The following is a 12,221-nucleotide window of genomic DNA, read 5'->3' as shown; positions in this document are numbered from 1 at the left end:
AACCATGTTCCCTCCCCAGTCCAGGGGAATCTTACCATTCCTCCTTATGACTTTTGGCCCAGCCCCATTGCCTGCATCTTGCTAGAGATTGTCTGTTTTTTCACTGGCCCTTTTCAATTTTTTATGGGAGAGAGAGAGGGAGACAGAGACAAGAGGCAGACAGGCAGAGGGAGTGAGAGAGAGAATGAATGGATACTAGAGGATGAATCTGAGGGAGGGTAGTGGTTCAGAAGGTCAAGATGGAATGAACCCTCTGAAATCCACTCTGGGATTAGGGGTGGAGAGATGTAGGAAATCAGCATTTTTAATGCACAGTTCCCTCTACCCCATCTCTTCTAAATAACACTATGAGAATTCAGGGCTTCTGCAGGGACTCTGCATAGTGTATACCTCCTTCCCTACCTCCAGCACATACATAAAAGTGTTTATTGGTTTGCTGTTTTACGTATATTCTTTATGAAAAGCCAAGTGTTGCCCTGTGATGTGGGGATGTATGTGTGCATGTTTCCATTATGCCCAAGAACTAGGATTATATGTGTTCTCACTACTTTCTATTTTTATTGCTCAAGGGGAAACTGCACACTTACATTGAGAAAATTTACCAGCCTATGATATTTGGGAAAGGTAATAAATTTCCCCTTGTCTTTACAGCCTCTAATTTCTCTGGTGAGCTAGTAGGGCAATAGATTTTCCAAAAGAAAGTTCCTATTCTATTGCCAGGTAGTTAGCACGCATCCTATAGCTTCTGGGTATTTTGCTATAATTACCATTTCAGTTAAATTACATTCTCTAGAACAAGTCATGAGAAAGAAAACTGTTCTACTTTTTTGGCTGCATGCAACCTTCTCCAATGAATATGATCTCCAAGAAACAAAGTAGTCTGTGGAAAAACCCCAAGTCGTCCAAATTGATCAATTCTATGAAAACACTTTGCATAACCAAATGTGTACACTCTTTTAAATAGTCCAGACATGTACCTGATATGAACTCTGTGTCCTGGGGCAAGCTATTTAATTTTACATCCACAAGTGAGGTCATGATGCCAGCATCACTATTTAGGCAAATAATCAGTCATCAGTCCAGGAGAGAAGTTGTTGTTGCTTTTACCATCCTAAGCAGCTTTTACCATCCTAAACAGTATCCTCTGAATTTGGGAGCAAGAGTCATTCTCTAATCTTGGCAGCTACTTAGCCAAAAGCAGAGGTCAGTCTGTGGGGCAGATCCCCAGTTACCTGATTTTATACAGTCTATGGACTAAGTATGATTTTACTTGAGCCATAAGAGAATATTAATATTTCATAACTCATGAAAAATTATGAAATTCAAATTTCAGTGTTTATCAATAAAGTTTTACTAGAACACAGCTATATTCATCTCTCTACTCATTCCCTATGCAGCTTTCATGTTATAGCTAAAGAGTTGAATAGTTAAAAAGAAATCTTGTCCCACCAAATTTAAAATATTTACTATCTGGCCTATTCCAGAAGTCTGCCAACTCCTACCCTAGAGAGTACAGTGTAAGAAGGACCATGTGGGGCCAGCAGGTGGTGTGGTGTTTGAAGTGCTGGACTCCCACTTGGCTGACTGTGGCTCAAGTCTGGGACCTGGCAGCTTGCTTTCTCACTCTCCTGTCTCTCTGTGGTCAAAATTGAAGAATAATGATAATATGTAAAATTAAAAATAAATAAATCTTTAAAAAATAAAAAAGGAGGATCATGTGAGAAGCAGCTCCATCACAAATAATGCCCTTTATCCTTGTGATCTTTTACACAGGCTCTGCATTTGAAATCAATGTTTATTTTCTATATATGTCCTGTCTTAATGAATATGCTTGGCTTGATTCTCTTCCTAGGCAGTTACTCTGACATATCTCAGTTTCAGCTCTTCAGGAGAATGTGTGCTGATTTCTTTGAGACAACTCTCAAGAATTCAAAGTTTATTACTTAAATTCCTCATTGATTATATTTAAAATTGCATTTCCCATAACATGCCCTCAAAGTTTCTTAAAAAATATACCTAGTACTATTATAATGGTGTAGTATTACAGAAGCCAAAATATAATTTTTCTTTATATTTGATGATTGTGGTGGTGTTTATGATGAAGAAGAGGAGGAAGAAGATGAGGGAAAAAATAAAAAAAGAGGAATATTCTGTTTTACTTCCAATTTGGGATGATAGTGTAGTCTGTTATATCAATACTGGCTTAAGGGAACCAGCAGATGGCATAATGATTACATCGCCAGACTACCAAGTAGTCAACTAGGGTTCAAGTCCCAGACACAGTGGCTTAAACCTCACGCCAGGTACATGTGTATGCATGCCCAAGATCTCGAGAGAAGAATGGAGGAGAAGGGATTGTGGCGTGGCTATCCTGTCTGGATGGTGATTTCTCATTTTCTGTCTCCCAGTCTCTCTCTGGCTCTCCAGCAAGCACACACTCCCTTTAGCAAAAAATCTCTCTCTTAAAAATATAAAATAAAATAAATAACTGGCTTACGAATGACATGATCTCAGTTACAGACTGAGGGAAATCAAGTGGAGGATTTCTCTCCACTCTGTACTGAGAATGAGGAACTCATTGGAAAATAATAGAAGCTATTAATTGTAGGATCTAGTCCTTACACGATAATATTTCATCATGCTATTTACCTGAAGCCATTGCCTCAGGAGAATACATTAATTAGCCTAGCTATCAACAACAGTAGCACATATGCGTAAGTTAAAACATATGTATCTTGTCTAACAAATTGTCTCACTAACAAAATAGGATTAGATGTACTTTCTTGGTGTTGCAAAAATGTGCAAGTGATAATCAACAATTTATGAGAGCTTTTTATTCCTGTTGTTCCTAATTGAGCTAAACTGAAACGGGTGCCATTTCCCATTGTAAACATATTTGTGACCTTTCTTAGTTGGCACATCAGCATGTGCCAACATAATAGACTAGTGGACACTTGCCTGCTGGGGGCGATGACATTTCTCTGATTGCTTTGCAGACAAGAGTATCCAGAGGTGTGAGGGCCAACAACCTGCACCCATATTATTGCTAGGCAGGACCATGCAATCCAGTTGATTTTCACTTAGTGCACTGCATAAATTAAATCTCGGATTCTTAAACTGAAGTTAAGTGGTGCACTTGGACCCAAGAGAAGTCTTAAGTTTCTTGCTCGGCAATTGGCAATTCTATCTGCTTATTCACAAATATTTGCAGATGCAATCCCTTGACTAAGTATTTTTGCAAATAGCAGGAGGAAAAGTTGGCAACCAGCAAGCAACCTTGCTTCTGAGACAATTGGATGTTCTCCTCTCGGAAAAACCATGAAAACCTACAGTGCCCGGTGCGTTCCCTCTGCTACCTGTGCCCTCCCTGCAGACAGTCTCAATAATCCTCCTTTTCCTGCCAGCCTGCTTTCTGCTTGATGTGGTTCAGTGAATATTCAAGCCTTGAGGATTGGGGCTGGAGCGAGGGAACACTGGTTTCATCAGTTGTTTTGGAACACTTGGATCTTTTCTGCTTTTCCTTCTGCCTCTTTTTTTCATTATGACAGAAAATTTAGAACTGAATTTATCTCTTGGAGGCCTGTTGCTGTTTGTTTCTTTGACTAAAGAAATCCCGCAATAGTATATCATGAGCAGCTTTCTTTCTTAATATTATCTCATAAATTCTTTTCGTTGACACATACAAACAACACCGTTTCATCTGCTCTTGAGGTGACCTTGCCAAAAAATGGCAGATATCCTTACAGGAAAAAACCTGGATTACAATGGGTAAACATTTAATAAGAAGACATTCTATTATCGCTTCTTTAAATTTCCTTTAAGGTTAGTGATTTCTAAAATATGGTAGTTTCAAAAGACTAATAAGGTATGACTATTAAGGTCTATTCCTAATTTATTTATTTATTTATGTATGTATGTATGTATGTATGTATGTATATATGTATTTATATTGCAGAGGGTATGTGCATTTGCTAGAAACAGAAAGAGAGAGAGGAAGAGAGAGAGAGAGAGAAAGCACTCCATAATGGATTATGGTCACGTTGCAGTCCTTTTTCTTCCGTGTCTCCATCTCATCAGAATTTGGGGTCATGCCACAGCTGGCCCCTGTGTTTTTCAAGCCAGCAGTGACAGGATTCAAACGTGGATATTTATGTGGGATCTAGTTCCCAATGCACAGTGCTTAACCACTACACTGGGTGCCATTTCCCATTGTAAACATATTTGTGACCTTTCTTAGTTGGCACATCAGCATGTGCCAACATAATAGACTAGTGGACACTTGCCTGCTGGGGGCGATGACATTTCTCTGATTGCTTTGCAGACAAGAGTATCCAGAGGTGTGAGGGCCAACAACCTGCACCCATATTATTGCTAGGCAGGACCATGCAATCCAGTTGATTTTCACTTAGTGCACTGCATAAATTAAATCTCGGATTCTTAAACTGAAGTTAAGTGGTGCACTTGGACCCAAGAGAAGTCTTAAGTTTCTTGCTCGGCAATTGGCAATTCTATCTGCTTATTCACAAATATTTGCAGATGCAATCCCTTGACTAAGTATTTTTGCAAATAGCAGGAGGAAAAGTTGGCAACCAGCAAGCAACCTTGCTTCTGAGACAATTGGATGTTCTCCTCTCGGAAAAACCATGAAAACCTACAGTGCCCGGTGCGTTCCCTCTGCTACCTGTGCCCTCCCTGCAGACAGTCTCAATAATCCTCCTTTTCCTGCCAGCCTGCTTTCTGCTTGATGTGGTTCAGTGAATATTCAAGCCTTGAGGATTGGGGCTGGAGCGAGGGAACACTGGTTTCATCAGTTGTTTTGGAACACTTGGATCTTTTCTGCTTTTCCTTCTGCCTCTTTTTTTCATTATGACAGAAAATTTAGAACTGAATTTATCTCTTGGAGGCCTGTTGCTGTTTGTTTCTTTGACTAAAGAAATCCCGCAATAGTATATCATGAGCAGCTTTCTTTCTTAATATTATCTCATAAATTCTTTTCGTTGACACATACAAACAACACCGTTTCATCTGCTCTTGAGGTGACCTTGCCAAAAAATGGCAGATATCCTTACAGGAAAAAACCTGGATTACAATGGGTAAACATTTAATAAGAAGACATTCTATTATCGCTTCTTTAAATTTCCTTTAAGGTTAGTGATTTCTAAAATATGGTAGTTTCAAAAGACTAATAAGGTATGACTATTAAGGTCTATTCCTAATTTATTTATTTATTTATGTATGTATGTATGTATGTATGTATGTATATATGTATTTATATTGCAGAGGGTATGTGCATTTGCTAGAAACAGAAAGAGAGAGAGGAAGAGAGAGAGAGAGAGAAAGCACTCCATAATGGATTATGGTCACGTTGCAGTCCTTTTTCTTCCGTGTCTCCATCTCATCAGAATTTGGGGTCATGCCACAGCTGGCCCCTGTGTTTTTCAAGCCAGCAGTGACAGGATTCAAACGTGGATATTTATGTGGGATCTAGTTCCCAATGCACAGTGCTTAACCACTACACTTGAGGTGCTAGCCCTTAATTTTTTTTTTACTGTGATTTTTTACCATTTTTGTGAAAATTCTTTAACATACACGAATTTTGGAATAAAAAAAAAAACTGTCTATCCAACAGCTAGGTTCTACTGTCATCATTTTATTGTCTCTATCCATCCCCTTATTTATAATGCATTTCAAAGTAAACTTCAGACACCTATATACTTCCTCCTAAATACTTAGTCTGCATATCACTAATTACCATTTCATACTTGTTAAGTTTTATTGTCCTGTGAGCTAAAATTTATATACAATGAAACAAAGCACACAGATCGTTAAGTGGCCATTTCCTGAGAAATCAGTGTATACACTTATATAAATGAAAGATACAGAAAGATGTAGAATGTGAAACCAAAAAGCTCTTTTCCATCCCTTTCAAGTTTGAGTTTTAAATCGAATATCAAAGAGAAGATTGATTTTGTAAGTTTTTCTTTAAAACTCTTAAGAGCAGGGGGAAAAAGAAAATCAGTTGAATTCACAGATGAATCCAGAGTAGATTTGCCTACAGCATGAGTTTATGAATGTCCTTGTCTTGGTTTTCTTTTTAGAATGTGTTGGTAATATCAGGCAAACTCTGCTTAGCTGTGATAGGAATTATTCTTCGTTTCTGTGATCATCTATGTTGGTTATTATTTTCTTTCCATGTCCACAAAATAGATATTCTAGTCATGGTACTTTCTAGCAGTTCCTTGACTCTTGTCTAAGAGTCTTTCAATGCTAACTGATCCTTAAATCTAAGAAGTGGGTACTCTGCTGATCATATATCCATTCAATATGTGCCATTATAATTACTCTTGGAGAGATCACTGAGCCGATCTTCTGAAATTCTTTCCTTTTTTACAAAAGAGATTTTTGCTGTAGGGTATGTGCTCTTGCCAGAGAGACAGAAAACAAGAAATCATTCCCCAGGGAGGAAGACCATGTTACAATCCTTTCTCCTCCATTCCCCTCTTGGGATTTTGGGCAAGCAAGCACATGTACGTGCCTGGCGTGAATTTTAAACCACCGGGTCCAGGACTCAAACCTGTGTCGACTATGTGGGAGTCCAACAATGTAACCATTATGCCATCTGCTGCTCCCTCTTCTGAAATGTTTATATGAAAAACTGGAAGCCACAAAGAGACAATGGCTCACCTAAGACCGCACGGCTCAACAGTAACAGCTCAACTTAAAAGGCAGGTATTCCAAATACCTACCTGGTTCTTATTAAATGAATAAATTTGCTTTGAGAAAAACTTTTGCCAGGTTTATGTTAGATGAAGGTGGGATACATAAAGAAGACACAATTCTTATGTTCTAAAAGGACATAAATGATGGTGAAAACATCAAAATAGAACATTTCAATTTTCTTTTTTAGATTTTTATCATAGGGTGTATTATTCACTAGAAAAAGACAGAAAATCAGACTCTTTTTTTCATTATGACAGAAAATTTAGAACTGAATTTATCTCTTGGAGGCCTGTTGCTGTTTGTTTCTTTGACTAAAGAAATCCCGCAATAGTATATCATGAGCAGCTTTCTTTCTTAATATTATCTCATAAATTCTTTTCGTTGACACATACAAACAACACCGTTTCATCTGCTCTTGAGGTGACCTTGCCAAAAAATGGCAGATATCCTTACAGGAAAAAACCTGGATTACAATGGGTAAACATTTAATAAGAAGACATTCTATTATCGCTTCTTTAAATTTCCTTTAAGGTTAGTGATTTCTAAAATATGGTAGTTTCAAAAGACTAATAAGGTATGACTATTAAGGTCTATTCCTAATTTATTTATTTATTTATGTATGTATGTATGTATGTATGTATGTATATATGTATTTATATTGCAGAGGGTATGTGCATTTGCTAGAAACAGAAAGAGAGAGAGGAAGAGAGAGAGAGAGAGAAAGCACTCCATAATGGATTATGGTCACGTTGCAGTCCTTTTTCTTCCGTGTCTCCATCTCATCAGAATTTGGGGTCATGCCACAGCTGGCCCCTGTGTTTTTCAAGCCAGCAGTGACAGGATTCAAACGTGGATATTTATGTGGGATCTAGTTCCCAATGCACAGTGCTTAACCACTACACTTGAGGTGCTAGCCCTTAATTTTTTTTTTACTGTGATTTTTTACCATTTTTGTGAAAATTCTTTAACATACACGAATTTTGGAATAAAAAAAAAAACTGTCTATCCAACAGCTAGGTTCTACTGTCATCATTTTATTGTCTCTATCCATCCCCTTATTTATAATGCATTTCAAAGTAAACTTCAGACACCTATATACTTCCTCCTAAATACTTAGTCTGCATATCACTAATTACCATTTCATACTTGTTAAGTTTTATTGTCCTGTGAGCTAAAATTTATATACAATGAAACAAAGCACACAGATCGTTAAGTGGCCATTTCCTGAGAAATCAGTGTATACACTTATATAAATGAAAGATACAGAAAGATGTAGAATGTGAAACCAAAAAGCTCTTTTCCATCCCTTTCAAGTTTGAGTTTTAAATCGAATATCAAAGAGAAGATTGATTTTGTAAGTTTTTCTTTAAAACTCTTAAGAGCAGGGGGAAAAAGAAAATCAGTTGAATTCACAGATGAATCCAGAGTAGATTTGCCTACAGCATGAGTTTATGAATGTCCTTGTCTTGGTTTTCTTTTTAGAATGTGTTGGTAATATCAGGCAAACTCTGCTTAGCTGTGATAGGAATTATTCTTCGTTTCTGTGATCATCTATGTTGGTTATTATTTTCTTTCCATGTCCACAAAATAGATATTCTAGTCATGGTACTTTCTAGCAGTTCCTTGACTCTTGTCTAAGAGTCTTTCAATGCTAACTGATCCTTAAATCTAAGAAGTGGGTACTCTGCTGATCATATATCCATTCAATATGTGCCATTATAATTACTCTTGGAGAGATCACTGAGCCGATCTTCTGAAATTCTTTCCTTTTTTACAAAAGAGATTTTTGCTGTAGGGTATGTGCTCTTGCCAGAGAGACAGAAAACAAGAAATCATTCCCCAGGGAGGAAGACCATGTTACAATCCTTTCTCCTCCATTCCCCTCTTGGGATTTTGGGCAAGCAAGCACATGTACGTGCCTGGCGTGAATTTTAAACCACCGGGTCCAGGACTCAAACCTGTGTCGACTATGTGGGAGTCCAACAATGTAACCATTATGCCATCTGCTGCTCCCTCTTCTGAAATGTTTATATGAAAAACTGGAAGCCACAAAGAGACAATGGCTCACCTAAGACCGCACGGCTCAACAGTAACAGCTCAACTTAAAAGGCAGGTATTCCAAATACCTACCTGGTTCTTATTAAATGAATAAATTTGCTTTGAGAAAAACTTTTGCCAGGTTTATGTTAGATGAAGGTGGGATACATAAAGAAGACACAATTCTTATGTTCTAAAAGGACATAAATGATGGTGAAAACATCAAAATAGAACATTTCAATTTTCTTTTTTAGATTTTTATCATAGGGTGTATTATTCACTAGAAAAAGACAGAAAATCAGATATCTTTCTGACTTTTCATTACTTATCCCTTTACTTACATCTTACCCTCAGGTTGTACCGAGCTCTGTTAATATTGGTCTCCTGGGACTGGCAGGTGATTTGGTGGTTAAAGGCACTGGATTAATTAAGGCCTTTCAAAATCTTGTCTGTCTGCCGATCTTTCCCCCTCCTTCATCAGAAACCACCTTATCAAGTACCCACTATAGCTCTTTCTCCTACCATGCCTTCACTTTGGGGACCAGCAGGTGGTGTAGTGGTTAAGGCGCTGGACACTCCCACATGGCCGACTGCAGTTCGAATACCGGAGTTGCTTTCTCACTTTCCCTCTCTCTCTCTGTGTCTCTCTCTGATCAAAATAAAATATATGAATAAATAAATAAAATTAAATAAATAATTATTTTTAAAAATAGTAATAAAGTGAAACACAGCCACTCTTGGCTGTAGCTGACAATGTCTAGCACAGTGCTTAGCACAAGGTAGGATCTTAAAAGTGTTTGTTGAATAAGGTAATGAATTCTACTTTAAGTAGGCATGTACTTCTAGCTCTTGAGTTTCTCTAAGGTAGCATCTGTGTTCTGTACATCTTTATAATCCTGGAAGTCATAAAGGGCAGCCCAAAAGTGAACAAACAAGAAACAAATCTACCATGAAGTTCTACAATATCAGAGCTGTAGTGTTAAAATTGTTCTACTTGCTTTTTTTTCTCTTCCAAAATTTCCATAGTGTGCATGAGCTCACCAGAGAGTCTGGAGAGACAGAGCAAGAGCAAGAGCGAGAGAGAAACTCCCTATGGGACATGATCGCATCTCAATCCCTTCTCTTCCATTTCTCCATCCTGTCAGAAGGGATTTTGATCATGCATGTATGCCTAGTGTTTGTTTTGTTTTGTTTTGAGAGGTTTTTTGCTATAGGGCACTTGCACTCACCAGAAAGACAGAGAGAGACAGAAAGACAGAAAACAAGAAATCGCCCCCCCAGGGGAAATCCCACACTGCAATCCCTTCTCCTCCATTCTCTTCTCGGGATCTTGGGCATACACGCGCCTGGCGTGAGTTTAAGCCACCAGGTCCAGGACTCGAAACACGATCGACTACATGGGAGTCCAGCGACATAACCATTAGGCCAGCTGCTGGTCCCCATGCCCAGTGTTTTTTATGCCACTGGATCTGGGATTCTACCATGGTAGGTCATTCAGGATCCAGCTCTCTTAAACAGTGAGCCATAATAACTCTGTTCTAGTTACTTTTTACATAAATCCAGAGAAGGTATTCTTTCTGCATTGTACCTCAGAACAATGTTTACTTTTATATCAATACACAATATTTCAACTTCCCCCTTGCTAACCATAATGGCTTATAAGAGGACCATTTATTTTTAAATTTAAAAAGGGAATCCTATTAAGTTATATCAGGAAAGAAATAAGGGAACATATTGATACAATAAAAGTTTTGTTTGGAAGAGAGTATCAATGTAATTTATGAATTCAATGCATAATGACTACATACTGGCTACCAACATATTATAAATACCATATACATAATACATACAGCATAATACATATCAACTACCTACTATGTGCCAGGCACTGAGCATGCAGCCATCCCTGTCCTGGTATATAACACTGTTTCCAGTACAGGCAATTCTTATAGCAGAAAGAAGAGAAGTAGTTCTTGCCTGTTTGAACCTTTTTTTTTTTTAATTTTTCATTTAATTTTATTCATTTATTGATTCATTTGTTTATTTCAATTTGACCAGAGAGGGACAGAGAGAGAGAGAGAGAAAGTGAGAAAACAAGCTGCCAGATCTGGGACTTGAACCACTGTTGGCCATGTGGGAGTCCAGCACCTTTAACTACCATGTCACTGCTGGCTCCACCTGTTTGAACCTTTTAAACTGTGTATGAGAAACTTACTCCTTAGTGACTCAAGATCTATCTGTAATCAGCCTTAATTATTAGAACTTTTTTAAAAAAAAGTTTATTTATTTCCTTTACAATAGAGACAGAGAGAGCACACCTCCAACAGGCTCTCAATGCCATGATCCACCCTCAGCCTCAACCAGTTTCAGACCACGGGTATTCTCATGCCTAGTGTAGTCAGGGAGGTCTATGAATGCGAACCATTTCATGTGGATCAGCCTAACAGAGTGTTTTGTATTACCATTGTGTCACTATTTGACCACCCAGAAAGTTGTTTATAATAAGCTTTGTACTTCTTTCCTCTAACTTCTTCCAGCCAGCCCTTTTTGAAAACTCCAGAATCAAGTAAATCTCACCCACCCCACCATTCCTCTCCCCTTTTTTTTCTATAGGATGCATGCACTCATGAGAGGAAGAAAGAGAAAGAAAGTAAGAAAACACCCTTTGGACAGAATGGTCACTACACAATCCCTTCTTCATTCTTCTCTCAGGATTTTGGATATGCATGCACATATGCCTGATGTTTTTCAAGCCACCAAGTCGAGGTCTCAGATTGCACAGTCAGCCATGTGGAAGGCAGCTGCTTTAACCACCAGGCCACCAGCTGGCCCACTTAAGCGTAGCACCTTTTCAGTATAGAAGACTTATGGCATGCACCTTCCCTTAAGTCTTACCTACTTTAGAAGTATATAGAACTCAGGATCTGGCCGGTGGCATGGTAGTTAAGGGTGCTGGACTCCACATGGCCGACTGTCGTTCGAGTCCCAAACAAGTAAGCTCGCTTTCTCATTTTCCCTCTCTCTCTCTCTCTCTCTCTCTCTCACTGTCTCTGTCTCTCACTCTGTCCCTCACTGGTCAAATTAAAAATAAATAAATAAATGTTAAATAAAACAATCCTTTAAAAAAGGAAGTATATAGAACTCAAAATAATTTTTTCAAAGGGATCATTTTCCATATTGCTGTTTTTCCTTAAGCATTTGATGTCTGTTCAAACACTTGATGACCGTTTGATGTCCTCCTTAGATTACGCTGTAACAAAGCTTTGACAGGCATCAGCAGGGGAACATGCAGGGTGTTATAGAAAAGATAAACAGGGCATAACTCCTGCTGTCCTCACGTTCATATGTAAGAGCAAGGAGACAGCCACTTGGTCAGATTATTTCAGCACGATACCATAAATCATATCAGAATTAAGCAAGGGGTACTGTGGAAGTACCAAGAAGGATAGATTGTTCATTATGGG

The 12,221-nt window shown here is 38.3% G+C and overlaps 1 pseudogene; it reads right to left on the bottom strand.

Annotated features, from left to right (window-relative positions):
- The window catches only part of LOC102485722 (60S ribosomal protein L18a-like), a 17,925-nt pseudogene that overhangs the window by 1,885 nt on the left and 3,819 nt on the right, over positions 1-12,221 (bottom strand).

The sequence above is a fragment of the Tupaia chinensis genome, unplaced genomic scaffold (genome assembly GCF_000334495.1).
Source record: "Tupaia chinensis unplaced genomic scaffold, TupChi_1.0 Scaffold143730_1, whole genome shotgun sequence".
Taxonomy (NCBI): Eukaryota; Metazoa; Chordata; class Mammalia; order Scandentia; family Tupaiidae; genus Tupaia; species Tupaia belangeri.
The sequence above is the reverse complement of the archived record's forward strand: the minus strand, read 5'-3'. Positions and strand labels throughout refer to the sequence as shown.